At 41.0% G+C, this 21,580-nt stretch overlaps 1 protein-coding gene across 4 annotated transcripts in view; it reads left to right on the plus strand.

Moving 5' to 3' along the window:
- The window catches only part of Hivep3 (HIVEP zinc finger 3), a 405,958-nt gene that overhangs the window by 29,119 nt on the left and 355,259 nt on the right, over positions 1-21,580 (plus strand). Inside the window, exons 2-3 of one of the 4 annotated variants that reach the window (XM_070017191.1) lie at positions 13,903-14,000; positions 16,420-16,505. The exons of the other annotated variants lie outside the window; for them this stretch is intronic. The gene's annotated coding sequence lies outside the window, so the exon portion shown is untranslated. The remainder of the gene's footprint in view (positions 1-13,902; positions 14,001-16,419; positions 16,506-21,580) is intronic. 4 annotated transcript variants of the gene reach the window in all.

The raw sequence follows: 21,580 nt of genomic DNA on the forward strand, positions 1-21,580 counted from the left end.
GAGTGGACACGGTGTGATGGTATCACAAGTGTGTGTGGCATTGGCACTGAGAAGGCTGAGATGCCCTGGAGGAAGAGTGGCGTCTTTATTCCTGGTGGGTGGCACACAGCTGGCCGCCGCCTGGCTGTCTGCCCCATCACCTCTGTGCCTTGGCTGTCAGCAGAAGCATCCCTACTGCCCCATGTTGCCTTCTTTGAAGGCTTTTCCTTGCTTAGGAAATGCCCCAAGATGAGATGATAAAAGATCAGTATGACCCTTGAACATCTTTAGCTTATCTAGCAGGCAACAGTGCTAGAGACCTGTTTTCCCAATAGGCTCCACACCATTCAGTTGATCAGGCAAAGATGAAATAGTTGGTTAGTATTTTCAAGCCACTTTCTTTCAAACCAAACCAAACAAACAAAAATCTCTTCCTCTCCAGAATCTCACCCAAGGTGGCAAGATGTTTGTACTTGGCGAGAGCTAGTGGCCTGGCCTGGCAAAGGGGTGCCCACACTCACACCCCTCCCTCATGGGCATCATGAGGGGGTGCTTTTGGACTGACAGGGCACATCCTGTGCGCATTGCTTTCACAGTCCTTCTCCTTTTGGAACCAAAATACATTCTGGAAATTTTGCTTCAGTGTGGTTTGATCACTTGGAGGAAATGAGACAGATTGTGTGGAAATAGCTAGGCAGCGATCCAGTGATCTTTTTGAAATCATCAGCATTCACCTTTACCCTCTTGTGACTTTAAAGCTATCTTTATAGAACTGTTTGGTAGAAAAAGGCCAATACTAGAAATTTCAAAAAGAAGTTATCTGAAAGATGAGAGACTACTTCCAAATCAGTGCATTGAACCAGTCAAGTGAGAAGACATATTGGTGTTTGACACAATTTAATATATTTCCACTTTAAACTAGCTGCAAAGGTCTTAAAATTTAGTGCGCCCCCCCCCGCTCTTTTCCCCCCCTCTCCCGCCTCACCAGCCTCAAGTAACTGTGCCATTTAAATTGCTGTCTTAACTTTTTCCCCTTGGCCTTGGGACTTAAACTCAGGGTCTCTCACTCACTTGGCCTTTCCCCTCAAGGCTAGTGCTCTGCCACTTGAGCCACACCTTTACTTCCAGATTTTTGCTGTTTAATTGGAGATAAGACTCTCTCAGACTTTTCTGCCTGGGCTAGCTTTGAACCAGCATCCTCAGATCTTGGTCTCCTGAATAGCTAGGTTTACTGGCATGAGCCACTAGCGCCTGGCTAGTCTTAACTTTTTAGCACTGCAGAGGGCTTTGAGAGAGAATATGGCCAGATGAAGGATGGCTTCAAATGATGGAGATTTATATACCCAGCACCTCCACTACAGACTCACAGTTGGTTCTAGCAGATCATTCTTCCCTGAATGTGGGTTGCAAAACAGGATGTTCAGTCATTGAAGGATGCACTGAGAACTCACAATGGGACCTTCCCTGGAAGATGGAACCATCTCTCCAGTTTATAAAGGTGTTCCTTTTGTTTGAGTCTTTTCAAAATGAATGAAGGCTATGCACCCAAAAGTTGCTTCTGGGGTTTACCAGCCTCATTTATTCATTCAGCCATTGTATAGAAAAACCTGCTCTAGACAGTCATCAAGGCAACTTGCTTCTTTCTGGAGGGAGAAATAGAGAAAATCCTTCCTATTAAAAAGTAAATCATGGAGTTCTTCAATAGGGATATGAACTTTGGGAACAATGGAACAGTGGAAGGGGAACCTAGAGTACCAAATAGGCCTCACTAAGCAGATGACCTTTGAGCCAGCTCTTGCATAGGGTAGCGTGAAAGAAACAATATTCCAGACAGAGATTGGCCAAGACAGAGGCTCCAAGGTGAGAGCAACCAAGACAGCAACATTGCCCTGTGGGGATTTTCCCTTCCTCTCTGAAACAGATCCTCTCCATGCTATATAAAGGCTCTTGAACTGTGGAACAGGCCTACTTGTGGCTACGTGGTAACATTTGCAGCCAATCCATTGGGAGGTATTTTGTTTACTGTGTGAGTCATTGTAGCATGCACTGGACCAGAAGGAGGACTTGTTAAGGCAGGTTGATATTAGAAGTTTGAAGGATGAGACCTATGTAAACAGGAACCTCAAGCTTTGGAGAATATTGAAGGAAAATTTTAGACCCCTTTTTTTGGGTCTGGTCATGGGGCCTGAACTCTGGGCCTGAGCACTGTCCCTCAGCTCTTCAGCTCAAGGGTAGCACTCTACTACTTGAGCCACAGCACCACTTCCGGCTTTTTTCTTTTTGCTTATGTGGTGCTGAGGAATCGAACCCAGGGCCTCGAGCATGCAAGGCAAGCGCTCTACCACTGAGCCACCTTCCCAGCCCTAGACCCTTTTTCAATTTAGTTTTAACTTGGTTCATTTTCATTTCCCAAATAAAGCTGATTTTTTTTTTTATTGTGGAAAAAAAAGCAAGACTTCTGGGCTGCACCTCATGGTTCTGGGTCTGTTGGTCTGGGTCGGCCTTTGATGAGTTATTTCTTCACCAGGTTCTCAGATGCTGCTGCTTCTGCTGCTGTTTGCTGGGTCCCATCCTTTGAGGACCACTGTGCTATCCAGTAAAATGTCTCTAATAGTGGTGCACCTTTACGTGTAATTAACGGACATTTGTTAGGAGCTTTTATATAGATAACTTCTATTCTTCCATAATCCCCACAGTCATGTGATGTGGGGGCTCAAACCCTTTGTAGTTTTTGGAGGTTCAACCCTTTGTACTTTGGAGCAATCCTTTTTTGTTCCAGTAATGGGTCTTGAACTCAAGGCCTGAACGCTGTCCCTTAACATTTTTGCTCAGGACTGACACTTCATCTCTTGAGCCACAGCTCCACTTCTGGCATTTTTCTGGTTAACTGGAGATAAGAATTTCATAGACTTTCCTTGGGGGAAGGGAGGACCGACTTCCAGCCATGATCTTCATATCTCAGCTTCCTGAATAGCCAGGATTAAAGGCATGAGCCACTGGCACTCAGCTGGAACAAACTTTAAAATTCTTTTACTTTATTGTTATTATAGAGGTGCTATACAGAAGGGTTACATTTACATAAATCAGGTAATGAGTACATTTCCTTTCATATGGTGTCATATGTTCCCTCATTCTCTTCCATTCCCTCCCTCCAGCTCTACCCCCAAGTTGTATAGTGCACTTTCATCAACGTCCAGTACACTACACAGCTTCATTTTTCACCCTTTTTCTTTTTTAAAATATTTTTATTGTAAAAATACTGTACAGAGGAGTTACAGTTACATGAGAAAGGTAAGGAGTACGTTTTCTATTGAGCATTGTTACCCCCTCCTTTGTTTTTCCCCTACTATCTCTTCCCTCCCCACCTCCCCAAACTCTTCCCTCCCCTCCCCCCAAGTTGTAAAGTTTGTTTTCAACATAGTGTCTTGTACTCTCACTGTTACAATGGGTCAACCTGTATCCTTGTTTCAGCATTTTATTATTTCCCTTCCCCTCCCCAAATTAGAAAAATGTATATACAAGATGCAGAGCATATGGGGGAACATACAAAAGAAACAAAAAAAAATCACATAGTACATTAAAAACAACAACTACAAATAAAAAACTTCTTGTGTTTGTATCTTGGGGTTCATTTCTCTTAGCACCGTCTTATATGGTCATATGTACATAGGTTCCTACCTTTTCTGCTTGTCTGGTAAGATTATCCTAGATGTATACTAGCTACTGCAAATAAGGGAAACCATGGGACCAATGTTTCTTTGGGTCTGGCTTACTTCACTTAATAAAATTTTTTCCAAGTCTGTCCATTTCCTAATAAATGGGGCGGTGTTATTCTTTCTGATGGAGGCAAAGAATTCTATTGTATATATATATACATATATATATATATATATATATATCACATTTTTTTGATCCATTCATCTACTGAGGGGCATCTGCATCTGGGTTGTTTCCATATCTTAGCTATCGTAAATAATGCTGCAGTAAATGTAGTTGTGCTGGTAGCTTTAATATGGGCTTGTTTGTGATCATTTGGGTAAATGCCCAGAAGTGGGATTGCTGGTCATAGGGGAGCTTTATGTGTAGTCTTTTGAGGAACCTCCATACTGCTTTCCAAAGTGGCTGAACAAGTTTACGCTCCCACCAACAATGCAGTAGGGTTCCCTTTTGGCCACATCCCCTCCAGCATCTGTTGTTATTAGAGTTCTTGATTATAGTCACTCTAACTGGGGTTTTCACCCTTTTTCTTTGGGTTCTGTGCTCCCCAACAAATATGCGCATGAATACACCATGTACATATGACCATATAAGATGATGCTAAGTGAAATGAACCTCAAGATATGGACACAAGAGGTTTTTCTTTGTTGTTGTTGTTGTTGTTATTTTTTAATATACTATGCTTTTTTGTTTATTTTGTATGTTCTTCCCCCTATGATATATCCCCTATTGTCACTATATTTGATTTTTGTACTGTGCAGTTTATATACGTTTATCTAATTTGGGGAGGGGAAAGGAAATAACAAAATGTTGAAAAAAGGACCCATTGCAACAATGATACAAGACACTATGTTACAACTTGAGGAGGGGAGGAGTGGGTGAAGTGGGGGAGGGAAAGGATAGTAGGAGAAAAACAATGGAGGGGGTAACAATGCCCAACAAGAAATGTACTCTTTACCTTATTAATGTAACTGTAACTCCTTTGTACAGCATCTTTACAATAAAATTTTAAAAAAGGACAAAAGAATTATGTAGAATCATCAGAGAAAGAAAAGACACATTTAAAAAAGTCTTTTGTTTCCATATCTTTGGAGTTCATTTCAGTATGTATATTATTTGATATAAATTTGAAGAGGCACTTAGGCATTGTACCTTTGTGATTCTCTTGTAAGATTATCCTCTTTTGGTCTTACTGTATGTAATTATATAGAATCCTGTATAATTTATCATTTCCCAGTGTGTTTTAGATCTAACTTCCTCATACAGAAGAACATGCACTGTTTGTCTCTCTGAGCTTGGCTTACCTCACTTAACATGATTTGTTCTTGTTCCATCCATTTCCCTGCGAATGATATTGTTTTATTTTTTCTAAGGATTATGTAAAACCAAACAAACCTCTTTTTTGGCTAATTGTAGTTGCCCAAACTATATAATTAAGTTTTGGAAAAGATGCTGTTAGGTCACAGCCATGGGATTAAACTTCTTCCTGTTTCTAAGATCACTGGACATACAAGCCCCTTAAACTCTTGCTGTTTTTTTTTTTGTTTTTGTTTTTGTTTTTTTGCCAGTCCTGGGGCTTGAACTCAGGGCCTGGGCACTGTCCCTGAGCTTCTTTCTTTTGCTCAAGGCTAGCACTCTACCACTTGAGCCACAGCACCACTTCTGGTTTTTTATTGTTTATGTGGTACTGAGAATCGAACCCAGGACTTCATGCATGCTAGGCAAGCCTTCTACCACTAAGCCACATTCCCAGCCCCTTAACGCCTGCTATTTAATCAAGAGAGGAAGGACATACTTCTGTCTGAAGGGAGAAGATCAAAGGCTATGCCTTCCTGCTCTCTCTTTGCCACACGTTCAGGTTTAGAATACCCAAGATGAACGGATGTAGCCTCTGTCTGCTTTGAAAGCTAGCATTTCAGATTTCTCCTTTGGCTCTGTTTCACGCTTCTTTTTCTCTCTTTGGTGAACATGGCTGGGGGGGGTGGTGAGGCTGAGTCCTTCTCACCTTACTGACAGTGTGGGTGGGGAGGGTGACCTACAACATGAGATGCTTGTCACTCCACCCGGAGTTAGGACTTAAGCTGGGATATCTGCATTGATTTGTTCCCTTTTTTTGACAGCAAGATTTGTGAGACCAGAAAAATTGTACACATTTAACAAGAACATGGTATAACTACAGTTCTCAAGCTTCGTCTCCCCTGAAGGCAGGTGTGAGTTTTCTCCTTTCTCCTGCCCTCCTGAGGTGTTGTGAGGAACCTTTCCCCCCCATTTCACAGTCCCTTTACCTGCCTGCACCTCGGCTTCCTTGTCAGTCATGCAGGAAATGAGACCCTCCTTTGCCAGGAAATCTTTGCAGCTTCTTGGCTCCTTGGCCTAGTTCTCTGCCAATTCCTCCCTTGTGGGAAGGACACAGTTCCAGGATTGGTGCCAGGAAGGAGTGCCTGAAGGATTTGCCTCCAAAGACACTCCCATTGCCCTCTCTGATGGTTTAGTTGGCTCCCGTGTACATGGACCAGGACCCCTTTGCTGAGGTGAGGATGCAAAAAGACTAAGAAAACAACAAATGTTCATTTTATCCCTTTTGTATTATATTATCTTTAGAAGTCAGTTATGTTTTCTTTTTTCTTTTTTGTTAGCTGTGGGGCTTGAACTCACGGCCTGGGTGCTGTTCCTGGGCTCTTTCCCTCAAGGCTAGAGCTCAACCACTCTGAGCCACAGTTCCATTTCCAGCTTTTTTTGTTTGTTTGTTTGTATTTTTTGATATTTAATTGGAGATACGAGTCTCAAAGACTTTCCTGCCTGGCCTGGCTTTGACCCAAGATCTTCAGTAGCTAGGATCCTCCTGAGTAGCTAGGTTTATAGGAATGAACCACCAGTGCCCAGCTTGCTCACTTGCTTGCTTGCTTCATCCTCCCTTCCTCCCTCCCTACCTCTCCCTCTTTCTTGCTTTCTTTCTATTTTTTTTTTTTTTTTTTTTTTTTGCTGGTCGTGGGGCCTGAACTCTGGGCCTGGGCGATGTCCCTCAGCTCTTCAGCTCAAGGCTAGCACTCTACCACTTGAGCCACAGTGTCCTTCCAGATTTTTCTGCTTATGTGGGTACTGAGGAATCAAACCCAGGGCCTCATGCACGCAAGGCAAGCACTCTACCACTGAGCCATCTTCCCAGCCCAATCTCTTTCTTTTCTTTCTTCTTCCTTCCTTCCTTCCTTCTTTCCTTCCTTCCTTCCTTCCTTCCTTCCTTCCTTCCTTCCTTTCTTTCTTTCTTTCTTTCTTTCTTTCTTTCTTTCTTTCTTTCTTTCTTTCTTTCTTTCTTTTAAAACTTCCTGTTTCTAAAAAGATCTGAGTGTAGACCAATCAGAGTAAGTTTAAAGCTTATTTAAAAGGGGAAGACACTTTCTGCTTTTTTGAATACTTTTGTTCTTATGAGCAAGACCTGACACCTACCAAGCAGAACAGAGGTGGGAGATGTGTGCCTGGAGTGGGGTCCTGGAGCCCTCCCAGGACCTGAATGGATTATAATCTAGCTGAGTGTGAGGATTAATAGGAGTTCTGAGGGTCCTAGGAAAGGGTCCACCAACTAGCCCAGGGCATGGCACAGAGCACATACTCCAGAAATATGAAACTCATCTTTCAGCTCCTAAGACTCTTAAAAACAGGTGGCCACTGATGCCTCATTGCTAAACAGACACTGATGAACATGACAATGTGCCAGACACCACGCTGGTCCTGTGGAGAAAAGTGATCTCCAGAGACCAAGCTGCCTTTGTGGGCACAGCATCTGCAGAGAAGGAGAGGATATTTTTGTAGCAGGAGAGTAGGATGAGTCTGAGAGTAGGATTCATTAAACCAGATTGCTCATGGACTCCCAGACAGTGTTGGGGCTGCATCCACAAGCTTGTGTTCCTAAGCTGACAGTTGAGTGTCTCGGTTTTGCTATTACATCTGCTTATTTATTCTTGTATAGATTACTTTGGTCCAGTGTGTTGCTTTTTTCTCTTTCCTTGCCCACCATCTTTTCTTCACTATTTATCTTGGGTACAGGCACCAAGCCAAACCTTGGTGTCATAAATGCACACTCTGGAGCTCGGTTATCTGAGCTCCGGTCAGGCTCTGCACTCTTTTTTTTTTTTTTTTTTTTTTTTTTTTTTTGCCACAAATGGAAATAATCATAGGGGTTTTTGCAAGTGGTACTATATGGCATACACTTAGGACAGCACCTGGCACATCCACAGTGCCAGATGGGTGCCCACTCCACTTACGATCTAATTTTAAATGTCCAGATTTTAGATATGCTAATGTAAACCACAAGTGCTAAACCAGGTGACTCTGATACTTGGGGAGGGAGGGGACATGAGGTTGGGAGCAGTTGGTTCTTCTGCTTTTCTGTTTTAGAATTCAGTAGGCTTTTTCAGTTTGAACATTTGGCCAATATCTTTTGATTGTCAGGAGGGTCTTTTAGTGCAGCTCACACATGCCTGTAGTGTATTTCTTATCATCGTACATTGCAGGGGAATTGTGATCCACCCACATTCCTTCCTGGGAGACCTCCAGGGGACTATGTGATGCTAAGATGAGAGGGATCTTCTGAACAGTTGGAAGATACTCTCACTCTCCCATCCTCCTCCTCCTCTTCCTTTGGGAAGCCACTTCTCTCCTGCTAGTGGGAGGGTCCATTTTGGTGACTTTTCCTCCTCCTGTTCTCATAAGTAGACCTGTGACCTGTAGTGGGCTAACCCTGCTACCACATCCCTTTAGGCAAGTGACTGGTTTAGGGATGGGCATTTGCTATAAGATATACATACTATATACATATCTATATATCTCTATATATAGCCTTATATAAGGCCATAAGATGCTACCCTGGGCCCTCTGGCTAGATCTAGTTGGGGAACATGGCTCTTTTTTTTATATATGTCAATAAGTTGTGAGAATGTTGGTTTGCCCAAAGCTGTCTCTCCCGAGCATAAAGATTCCATCTACAGAAGGAAAGGAAAGTTAGCATGCAAAGAGAAGTAGATATAAGCAGAAGCGAGGATGAGAAACATAGAAACAGGAGCACCTCATTTCAGTATGTCAATTCAGTTTACCCAAACCACATTAAACATGGTAACCTTTTGAGTTATGTGAGATAACTATTTATTTTTATTTTTGTTTTATTTATTGCTGGTTGAATTGGTTTGTTTGCTAACTCCAGTTAAATAATCCTAACTTATAGAGTTTAGAAATATTTTACATACTAGGTTTTCTAGAATGGAGTAGTAAGGCCTCAGAGGGAAAAAAACCTGAAAAAAATAAAGGATGAGTTTGCTCTGAGGTTAGACTCTCCTGATGATAGAATGGGCAGCTCCGCTATGACTTGCTCATAGAAACATCTACTGGGGACTTTATCACTCCTGCCTTGCTTGGTGGATAGTTCTTCTCTTTGAGAGGGCATTTCCTTGAACTTCTTAGCTCTTAATGGCTTCTTTCCATCAATGTTCTGCTCGGATATTTCCCTTCTGCAGCCCTTGGATCCTACTAGAAAAAATTTTCTCTTCCTTTGCTGAGTTACCACGCACATTATTTATTTCAGCTTACCTGAATTTGTAACATGTAGTGAATTGTATACTGGGCCCATTTGTCATTCAGAATCATTCCAGTTTTAGATCATACACCTAACTGGCTGGAACACCAGCCAGTGTGAGGTGTAGACCCAGCCTCCTGATGGGTCTGATGGGCTGGACTTGGTTAAAAAATTATCTATATGGGTTAATTTATGGGTCAATTGTGCTATAATTCTTATATCTTTTGATTTAAATAACAAGAATAGGGCCCTAATTTGTGGTGTTTGAAAGAAGTCACTATGGAGGATCTTTATTTAGCTAGCTTATGGTACCTAAATTATGTATAATGAGGATGTGTTTCTTTTGTAATTAGAAAAATGTATTACAATAATGAAAATGACTTCCTGTCATGTTGATGGGGTCAAAATAAGGTGGGTCATATGTTGTAAAGGGACTGATAATGAGAGCTAATTTGCCCTTCTGGTGATATAGAAGATATAAATAAGTCATTTACTAACTGATGCTTGGTTATTTTTAATTATTTCAAATGGGCAGATCTCAAATAATGTCTCATGATCTGGTATTCAATAATCAGGACTGGCATTCAATGCTTTCAAGTATATTTGCTGAATTTTACATTTGACAGAACTAAGTCACACTCAAAGCACTGTGGTTATTCTCAGGGTTCTGTGTATCTGCTGTGTGGTATATAATCAACATTCCATTTAATATATATGACAGTGACCTGCCTAAAGTTCTTTATACAAATTCTGGATACTTATGGACTATATAGATATATATTTCATATAACATTTATGGGATATATTCCTATGTATTTTAATATAAAGTTTATGGGCTAAGAGGGTTACTCAAGTGGTAGCATACACATGCACACACATGCACATACACATTGAAAGAATATATAAAATTTAGAAAAATTATGTCATAAAGATAAACATTTTGCTTAATTTCTTCTTCTCATTTCATACAATGTCCCAAACACCCAAAGTCAAAGATGAAGGAGAATAATGTTGGTCAGTCAGTTGGATTGGACAAAATTTAATATCCAGTTTATCCAAATATCCATTGTTGTCCAAATAGTAGCACTGTGATAAGGCAAAAATAATTTGATGGTATTACTCAATTTAGAGAAAATTAAGATAGAATATGATTATATTTTTATTTATTTATTTATTTGTTTGTCAATCATGACAAATAACTCTGGGTCTGAATGTTGTCCCTCAACTCTTCAGCTCAAGGCTAGCACTCTACCACTTGAGCCACTGTGCCACTTCTGGTTTTCTGAGTGGTTTATTGGAGATAAGAGTCTCATGGACTTTCCTTCCTGGGCTGGCTTTGAACAGTGGTCCTCATATCTCAGCCTTCCGAGTAGCTCGAATTACAGGCGTGAGCTACCAGTGCCTGGCAGAATATGATTTTATGTCTCTTCCTTTTTTTCTTTTTTTGGTGTACTGGGGTTTGAACTCATGGCCATGTGCTTGTCAAACAGGCTCCCATATGAGTCATTCCTCCAGCCCATAATATGACCTTTTCTTGTTTTTAACATGCCATCTGAATGAATGTGTTATGTCAATTTTCACTGTATATTAGCTTTCCTTTTAAAAATTAATCTTATATTTACCATCTTTTTAATAGACAGACTTCAACACTCTAAGGGGCATTTTGTTCAGCAATGGTAAGCCAGGGTACCTCAGGATGTTTTATAAACACATCCATTAAATTACTGACTTTTCCAAGTTTGACAATTTACTAACCTGATATAACAGGTAGTTCAATTTAGCCGCTGTATGGAGAGCAATCATTTAGCACAGTTTGATATTTAACACTGCAGCTTAACCATAAAAAATACAATTTATGCTAATATGTTCTATTCAGGCCTGTTTCCAACAAAGCCTGCAATTTAGCCACTTCGAGTTCTCACAACTGCTGTTTACTAATAATGCTTGATTTCAACAGAAGAAATATTCCCTCAATTCAAACAGCATGAGAAATGAGTATATGAGGGAAGTTAATCATTTGGTGATTCTTTTAATCCTTATGCTAAAAGTTGGATGCAATTTTCACATCTTCTCTTTTTTTCTTGTGCTATATTATGTTTTGGATCCTTCCAGAACTAAAACAAGTATAGAATGTTTGCATTTTAGGAAAGGGATGCATTCCTAAAGAACTGTGATAATTTAAAACATGCACCACTCCAATCTAATCTTTTCTTAGGAACAAATCTAAAAAGAAGGATTTTCTTGACCTCAACTGTGAATAAAGATGGGATTTAGTCATTTCTTATGGCACTAAAATTTACATAAGAGCAGCTGCATTGTGTGTCTCTTGCTTTGTGTCAGGTGTCTGTGGAATCATCAGAGTGTAGACCTATCTGCATTTGTGAATGTGAGTCTAGAATAAGAACCAACCTCCTTTCCCTTCTTCCCTCGACTCCCTCCAGCCAATTTTGGCCACTCGTAGGAGTGATGTGGCAGTTGTGAACTATGCCTGAGTTTATTTGTACACCTTCCACTAAGCCAATAGGTCCATGTTGCCATTCTTTTTGTTAAAAAATTATTATCTGCTTTATTGTCTTTTTTTTTTGTTTTTTGTTTTTTTTGGGTCTGGTTGTGGGGCCTGAACTTGGGGCCTGGGCGCTGTCCTCAGCTCTTCAGCTCAAGGCTAGCGCTCTACCACTTGAGCCACAGCGCCACTTCTGGCTTTCTCTGCTTATCTGGTGCTGAGGAATCAAACTCAGGGCCTCATGCATGCGAGGCAAGCGCTCTACCACTGAGCCACCTTCCCAGCCCTTCTGCTTTATTGTCATTGTAAAGGTGATATACAGAGAGATTACAATTTCCTGAGTCAGGTAACGAGTACATTTCCTTCATTTCCTTTCGTAAAGTGTCTTCCTTTCCTTCCTCCTCTCCCAGTCCCTCCCCTCCTCCTCTTGTCTCCACTCATGAGTTGTATAGTTCACTTTCATCAGTTTCCAGTGAGCTCCACTGCTGTATTTTTTACCCTTTTCCTCTTGAGTTCTGTACCCTTCTCCTCCCCCACCTTCCCAAAGATATATACTTCAATACATCACATGTAAAGAAAAGAAAACAGAATCATCAAAAAATAGAGATTTAATATTTTTCTACATCAAAAAGGTATAATTAGTCATGTTTACTGCCACAGAAGTCAGTGGTAGAGTATTTAGCTGTCGATCCAAAGGTGCCTGGTTCAAATCTGGGTGTTTGTTGAATAGTTCCTCTTTTTTAAAATTTAATTTTATTGTCAAGGTTATGTACAGAGGGATTACAGTTACGTAATTTCTTGTCGAACATTGTTACCCCCTCCATCATTTTTCTCCTACTTTCCCTCCCCACCAACTTCCCCACCATTTCCAACATATTGTCTTGTGAGTATTGTTGTTGCAGTGGTTCCTCTTCTATACCAAGAGCTTTTGCTCTCTTTCCTTCCAGTCTTGTAAAAGCTGGCCTCTAGGAGATAATGTATATGGTAAAGGAGAAGATCAGTAGGTAAGAATTTGCTCTCTTCCCTGGGATCTTTCCAGCAGGGTATGCTGCTATTCTTGAATTAGGGCTGGTTGTGATTGCTTAGGCCAATAATGTGCAGTGGAAGGAATGTTCTGTAACTTCTAAGGTGTGGTTGCAGAACAGTGCTCCTTCTTCCTGGTATAGATGTTTCCACAGAACCTGTAACTTGCCTTCATGGCAAAGTCTTGGCAGATGTGAATTTATTACAGATTTTGAGATGGGAAAATTACTAGATTATCAGAGTGGGCCCAGTGCAATTGCAAAGGATAGACCTACAAGAGATTTGACGGTGCTCTGCTGCTGGTTTTGAGGACAGTGGAAGGGGCCCAGGAAGGCAAGTGTCCTCTAGGAGCCAGAAGAAGCACAGGGACAGATTATCTCATTGGGTCTCCAGAAGAAATGCAGATTGGCTTTCATCTTGATTTTTAGCTCAAGCCCTTACTTGGGACTTCTGCCCTCTCAAACTATCAGATAATAAGTTTATATTTCTTTAAAGAGTCATACTTGTGGTACTCAGGACCCTGACACATAAGGCTAGGTCAGGAAAAGTCTGAACGATTGGAACACCACTCCTGGACCCATCCTTTCCATGGAATTCCTTGGAATCCAGCTCAAGTCACATGTGGGTCTTATGGTCAGCTGCTCCATGGGAACTCAGGCTTTGATCCAGCTCAGTCCAGGCATTGGATTTATAAATTAAGAAATTTTTATAGCATTCCCCAACTATTTGAGTCACCTTTAACATTTTGTTTTTCAAATTGAGGCTCCAGGGATAGTGACACAGAAACAAGCTTTCTCTGCTCTTCTTGGCTCCAATTCCTGACCCACAGAACCCAAGAGTTTCATACAATTATTGTTATTTTATACCAGTAAGGACAGTGTGGTTTGCTGAGGTCAAGGAGATGAGCTCCGTGAAGCAAGGTAAAACATCTCACTTATGGCCCAGAGGCTGGTGTGGTTTGGCATCTCATGATGGGGTATTGTTAGAAGCTGATTTAGGCTGAGGCTGTGATGGGGCTGAGGCAAACAGAAATATGAATCTTTACATTGTTTGGTGTGGACCTTGTGTGCTAGAGACAGAAAACTGATACAAGACGTTTTATTGAAATTTGGTGCAGGCACAAAAATAGACCTGAAGACTAATGGAACAGATCAGAAGACCCAGAAATGAATTTACACATCTACAGCCACCTGATTTTTGACAAAAGCACCAAAAGTATGTTGGAACAAAAAGATGTATTCTTCAACTAATGGTGTTGGGAAAACTGGATATCTATATATGGAAGATGGAATCTGGATTCTTTTCTGTCACCTTGTACTAGTATCAACTCAAAGTGTATTAAAACCCCAATGTAAGATCTGAAACTTTAAAACTACTATAGGAAGGAGTAGGGATACATTAGAACCTATTGGCATAGGCAGGAGCTTCTTGAGTAGACCTTCAGGAGCTCAGTAAATAGGAGAGAGAATTGACAAACGGGATTATAGCAAGCTAAATATCTTATGAATAGTGAAGGATATTGTCACAATGGGAGAAAGACAGCTTATAGAATGGGAGCTCTTTGACAGCTATATATCTAACAAGGGTCTAATAACCAGAATATACAAGAAGCTAAAAAGCTAAAGCCCCAATGAATCAAAAAATCCAATTAATAAATGGGCAAAAGAGCAACATAGACACGTCTCAGAAGAAGTAAAAAAAGCCAATAAGTACATCATGAAATGCTGAGCATCTCTGGTTATAAAGGAATGAAAAACAAAACAACATTTAGATTCCATCTCATTCCAGTCAAAATGGCTATCATCTAAAATACAAACAAATGCTGATGAGGAGGTAGGGAAAAAGTAACCCTAATATACTATTGGTGGGAATGCAAACTAAGACAACTACTATGGAAGGCAGTTGGAGATGCCTCAAAAAACTAAGCATAGAATTATCCTATGATCCATTGACATTGATACCGTTCTTGTGCATTTATTGAATGACAGGATACAATAAAGGCACCTGCATACCTGTGTCCATTGAAGCACTATTCACAATAGCAAAGTTAAGGAAACAGCCCAGATGCCCTTCAGAAAAGTTAATATATGTATAAAATTAGTATTTTAGCATACACACAAATACACATCAAATGGAATTTTATTCATCCACCACGAGGAATAATATGTCATTTGCAGGGAAAGGATGTACCTGGTAAAAATCATATTGAGTAAAATAATCCAGGCTCGGAGAGACAAAGGGTGCATGTTTTCTTTCATATGTGGAAGTTAGGTCTAAACTATAAATATATATGAAAACATACAGAGATAACTATACCTACATCTATCTATTTATCTATCTATACTGACTAAAGAATGATATTCATGGGAGTGAGATCCTATGGTGTATTCACTTGGAATAATTAACAGGTAGTTTGATAAAAATGAATACCAGAAAGCAGGACCATGTCTTGACTCAGGGAGTGGGGGCAAAAATGAGGGGGAAAGACAAATGAGAAGAGGAATAATAGGGCAAATAAGTCACAATACTTAGTGTGCATATATGAAAACAAGCAAGTTTGAGGAGATGGGTGGGGAGGGGGTAGAGGGGCAGGGAGGTGGATGGAAGGAGTAGCACTGATCAAGATGCATTGTACATGTAAATAGACATGTTAAATCAAAGCCCCTTTGTACAACTAATTGAAGATAAAATGAGAGACAGACAGAAAGATAGACAGAAGGTGGGAGAGAGGAGACATTTCATTGAAACACTTGGGTTTGGGGTACTTGATCACAGCTGTTAGGATGATTCTAGCATTCAGGCCCAGTACCAGTGGCTAAAAATACAGAGGTGTGTGCTGTAAGATGCCAAGGGGAGGGGAAGTCAAGAGAAGGCTGGTATAACTGTTTAAAACAAGATCTTTCTATTCTGATATCCTTAGATTATTAGTTTGTACTAGATTGCCTCTCTGAAAGTAAATTCAAAAGGAGATGGCTTGAGAAAAGCATGCAACTATCTGAGCTTTTAGATCACTGTCCTCTGGTGGATCCTTGGGACTGTCTGACAGCCCTGTAGTATTTACCAGTCCATGCACTGCCATTCACTCATTCACCTGGCCAATGCTGGCTGACTCCTTGTGGGCCAGTGGACTATCTCACACTTTGTCCTCCTCACATGTTTCCAGCATGTCCTTTCTATTTTCATAAGCAGGATTTTCTCTCAGAGATTCCCCACATTTTTAGATTCTGAAAGGGCCTCGGGGAGCAGTTTATTTTGCTACTGGTGATTTTACAGATGAGGAAACAGACATGGATAGCCTCATATGAGCCAGATCATGCTGTTACTTAAGGGATGCAGATCTTGGCTCAGCAGAGTCCTCACCCACCATGCCTGTGTCCTATTTTATAGAGACTTTAACTTGACTGGATCAGCTAAGACTGAGGATAGATTTCACATGAATAGATTGCCTTGTGAACTGACTTTTGTGTGTAGACAGGAGAATTAGTGTCCTGATATGAGTTCGATAATGTGTTTGGGAGCCTAGGGGGTAAGAGAGAGAAAGGAGAAGACTGGGGTCCTCCCAGCTCCTTCAAGGACACGCTTACAATTTCTGAAAGAAGTCACTAGGCTTCATCTCTTCCTGCTTTCCCAGTAGCTCCATCCTGGGGACCGTGCTTAGGACACATTGGGTTGTTTGGCGATGGACAAGATCTGTATTACAACAATATCCTTCTACTAGAGGTGAGTGTGTTATTCTACAAAACTAAAATTTGTCTTCCATAGTCTAATCTATCTATCTATCTATCTATCTATCTATCTATCTATCTATCTATCTATCTATCTATCTATCTATCTATCTATCTATCTATCTATCATCTAAGGATGTATTAACTTACTTTTGTGTTACCAGGCATCAGATCATATCCAGGGCCTGGTGCATGCTAGGCAATCATTCCACCACTTTAGCCATGCCCTTAGTACTTGAGCCACAGCTCTACTTTCAGCTTTTTGTGATTAGTTGGAGATAAGAGTCTTATGGACTTTTTTGCTTGGGCTAGCTTTGAACTGCTATCCTCCAATGTCAGCTTTCTGAGTGCCTAGGATTACAGGCATGAGCCATCAGTGCCTGGCCCATCCATGTTGTTTTTGGGACAAGGTCTCACTATTTTTATATCATGAATCAGTCTGCCTCAGTCTGCCAAATAGGATAGTTCAGATTATAGGCATGCGCCACCATGCCTGGCTCTGTGGAATCTTAAAACTCTCCATGCCTTTCCTCTGCCTTCTGGGTAACTTTTTCCTCCTCTTCTTAAGTTAGTGCTCCTTCCGTAGATTTAGTTTTCTAAAATGTTATGTCCATTCCTGGATCTTGTGCATTTTCAATTGTGAATTGATATTATTTTGCTCTTCATTTCTCTCAAGTTTATCATGTCAACTGTGATATGAAAGCTTTGAACACTGAGCACTCTTTTCTTCATACTGGTTATATTCCTTTTAAGTTTTCTTAAAAGAATAAAAGATTGTTTAAATCTTCCCAGCATTTTTGTTGTTGAAGAGCCCTTGTATATTATCTGCAAGAAAAAATTCTTTCTAGCTCTATTATTTAGTAAAAAAAAAAAGTAATATGAAACATTCTTTTTTCTAGTTATGTGCCTGGGCTGTGCTTGTATTTTCCCTCTGTACATGAGAGTCTAGCTTGGATTAAGTCCTGCTATTCCTGTGGAAGGGGGTTAAGTGGGCTGACTCATTAGAATATTGGGGTACATACACACATACAGTTATATACCTATACACACATATTCAGATTCTAATTAAAAACAGAGCTGAAGAAACCCTCTAGGAGCCCCTCAGCTGAGAGGGAGGTAGATCTGATACTTTAGTGGGGTTTTCTGCTTTGGTGCTTTCCCTTCCCTGGTTGACAGGAGCTGGCCACTGGGGAAGGTGAAGTGTGTGCATCCAGGGTTTGACTAGAGGAGACTGCTTTTCATCCTTTTACCCCTAGCTCAACTTTTGTCTGTTGTTGCTCTTTTGCTAAGACAGTTAATCTTGGACAGTTCATCTCTCCTTCTTTGATTCCCTTCTCATTTACACTCTTGAAAAAAATAAACATACATGTGTGCTTATCTATTTGTATGTACATGCTTACATGGATACTCTCGCTTAAGAGAAAGATCAAGGACTGGGAATGAATGTGGCTTAGTGGTAGAGTGCTTACTTAACATGCATGAAGCCCTGGGTTCAATTTCTCAATACCACATAGACAGAAAAGGCTGGAACTGGTGCTGTGGCTCAAGTGGTAGAATGCTAACCTTTGGCAAAAGAAGCTCAGGGACAATGCCCAGGCCCTGAGTTCAAGCCCCAGGTCTGGAAAAACAAGAGAAAGATGGACAAATGTGTACTATGTTTGCAGCATATTTCAGATTAAGATGATGTTCTCTCGTGTATGTGTATGTGTGTATATGTGTGTGTAAAGATAGATTTATGTGCATTGTAGACAACATAGTATTTTTTTTTGCTGTTTGTCATAGTTGCATGGTTGTACACAAATTTAGACTTAGCTTTAAATTCATAGTAAAACTCTTCTTAATGATTTTCCTTTTCCTCCTTGGAGAAATTACTACTGCTGAACTTTACTTTTGTTGGCATATGTTGTTCATTCAAATGACACTTTTTGGGGTACCTGCTCTGAATTGAGCAGAACCTTGAAGACACCAAGGCTCCCTGACTTACATCTTATCAATATTTGTGTATTAGCTTTTTTTATTGTCAGGTTTAAGGATACATCTCAGTTTTATCACCATTCTGTCAGCAAGTTATTAAAGAAAATGTTAAATAGCAATGGGAAAAAGCTGTGAAACTGCATTTGTTAAATTCTTCCCAGTTGACATTTACCTGGACCTACCCACTAATCAATTTTGTATCCACTGGATACGTAATTACAGGCTTCCAGTTTCATGATGGTCAGTCATGTGAGATAAAATCTAAAGCACCCAGTAAATTCTTCTCCCTGATGGATAAGATCCATCAGCTTTAGTCTCAAAGCTCTGTTGATTTTTATCCTGGCTGTAGCTGTTGATTAAAATAAGCTAGGGCTGGGTCTATTGTTTTTCAGAGACTTAGAGGGCTCAGTAGGCCAGGGGAAGAAACAGAAAAAAGGGAGACTTAGCTCAGTGCTGTTAAACTATCTTCGTGTGTGTGTGTGTGTGTGTGTGTGTATGTGTGTGTGTATGCTTGCGTGCACGCACGCGTGCAAGCACTGGGGCTTGAACTCAGGGCTTCATTTTCTTTCTTTTTTTTCTCAAGTCTGATGCACTTCCACTTGAGACACCCCTCTACTTCTGGCTTTTATTTATTTATTTTTTTTTGTTGGGTCACTTGAGATAAGGGTCTCCCATCAGGATGGATATGGAGTTTTCTTGGAATCTCCAGATTTTGTTGTCTTCGAGGTTCCCGTGAGACTTCTTCTGGGTGGTATTCTTTCAGACTGAATGCTGAGGTGGGGGCCCTGCTTTCCCTCTTGGAGCTGTGTGTCTTCTTCCTCTTGCCCTCCTCGTGCTTCTGAAGGAAGGCTTTGCTTCTGTTTTCCCCAGGCTGGTCCTAACCTTGGAAACCCCTCTGCCTGCCTGGCCTGCGGAGAAGTGGATCTTGACCCAGGCATCTCTCAGGCTTGCCCAGGCATGACAGTACCCATTGCAGCCCTGCAGGGCACAACTTGCCTTACCCTGACCTTACAGTTTTCCCTCCATCCCTTACTGCGTTCCCTGCCAAAACCCAGCAGGCTCTCCCTGTCTTACCCTTCCTCAGGGAGTTCTTGCTCAAAGGACTTCTGCTTTAGTGGGATTGTTCCCTTGGGTGCCTTGAAGGCATTTACTAAAGAAGAAAACAATTTGTTTCTTTTCTTTGGGCTGAATTGTCTTAGGGCTAGTGAGTCTTAGTTGTACCAAATTGAAAAAGCTTAATCCTAAGACCTCCAGTGGTTCTATTTACACTACATTCCCTCTCCCCCACCCCCAGCTTGGAAAAGGGTTTTATGGTCATCCCATGTGAATGGGGTCATACAATACCAAGGTCCTCTGCCTCTGGCTTCTTCACTTAGAATGATGTCTGACATTCATCCAGTTTGCAGCATGAATCAGTAGTCTCTTTCTTTCTTTCTTTATTATTGTTGAGTACTATTCCACTGAACAGACCTTTCCCATGTTTTGTTTATCTGCTTACCAGCTGAGGTATAGTTTGGGCTGTTTCCATCTTTTGGCTGTTCCGATTAATGTAGCTATGAATCTATCATACAAGTATTTATGGGGACATATGTTTTTCTTTCTCTTGAGTAGATACTTGGGAGGGGAATTGGTGAGTCAGATGGCAAATTTATATTTAACTTTTTAAAACAACTTTTGAATTGTTTGCTCAAGTGATGACAGCATTTTATTCTGCAATCAGCCAATGTCTGTGGGCTCCCATTGCCTTACACTCATACTATACCTGCCCTTGTTCTCTATCTGAATGGGTTTATATTTTGTAGTGCTGGGGATCAAACCCCAAGCCTCAAGTATACTAGTCACACCTCTCAGTCCCAGTCTTGTTTTTCAAAGTTTGGTTTAGAGAAGACACATTCTCAAAGCCCTGCTTCTTTGAGCAATGAACATCGCCCTTTTAAAGCTCAGACACTTTGCATATTGGGATTAGGACATCAATGTAGGAATGGTAGGAGGGGAATTAGAAACAGCTTACAACTTTTTTCTTTATAATTGATACTTAATTCTACTGTGAAGAAGGGAAGAATACCTGTTCTTGCATGTAGGAAACTTAGCAGCATACTGCACAGCTAAGAACGGTGCTTACATTAGAGTATAAATGGATATTCTGATTGGGTAAAAGATGAGTCAATATTGCTTTCAAAAAGTGACTATTGCTAAAGCATGGAGAAAAAACCACAACAGGCTCAGGTGAGCTGGCCCTGTTAGGACAGGTAGGAGCTGCATATATATCTGCTGAGTGAATGAATGGAAGGAGAGAATTATTCATTTGCTAGGGCCACCCTAATGAGATGCCAGAGCCTGGGCAATAGGAGGCCAAGGTGCTGCAGGCTTGGTTTCTCTGGAGGCCGCGTTTCCTCACGGGACCTCTCACCGTGTCCTCACGTAGTATTTTCTCTGTGTACAAGACTCATCTTCCTCTTTTTAGGACACCACTCATATTGCATGAGGACCCCCGCCATGTTATGACCTCATTTCACTTTGTCACCCTTCTCTTAAAGGCTTCCAGATACAGGCTGAGTGCATTGGGGTTAGGAATTGGGGGTTTACTGGGCTTAACCAAGTCATCCTTCTTAGCGCAGTGTCCCACAGGGATTTAGAACCACAATTAAAAGGTTCCTTAGTGCTAAGCCCCCAGCCAAATAAAGAAGTATAGCCTTCTTCAATGTAGACCAGAAATTAAAGATGTAAACGTGGGTCTTAATAGGGAGGAAAAAGCCTAGGTAAAAAACACTGAAATCCATGGATTTTAAGAGGACTGTTCCATTTTTATTTCAGAGGCCTTGTCTATGGTTGGTATGATTTTCTTAAACTTGATTTTACATCAGGAAATTGTGTGAGGTTAGCCTTAGTTACATTTTTTTGGTGACACCATCAGATACTCCCACACTTTGAAAGTTTGATTCTAGCCTGGGAGCTTCCACTGAGGTGTGTTGCCTGAACTGCCTCATGTCCTCGTCCATGCATGCTCAGGCTGGAGCTTTGCAGCCTAGAGGCTGCAGGAGAGACCAGGGGATGCTTGATGCTCACCTCTTTGCCTGCAGCTGCTCCCTCTTTCAA

The sequence above is a fragment of the Dipodomys merriami genome, unplaced genomic scaffold (assembly GCF_024711535.1).
Source record: "Dipodomys merriami isolate MVZ:Mamm:240054 unplaced genomic scaffold, mDipMer1.0.p SCAF_121, whole genome shotgun sequence".
In the NCBI taxonomy this organism is placed as follows: domain Eukaryota; kingdom Metazoa; phylum Chordata; class Mammalia; order Rodentia; family Heteromyidae; genus Dipodomys; species Dipodomys merriami.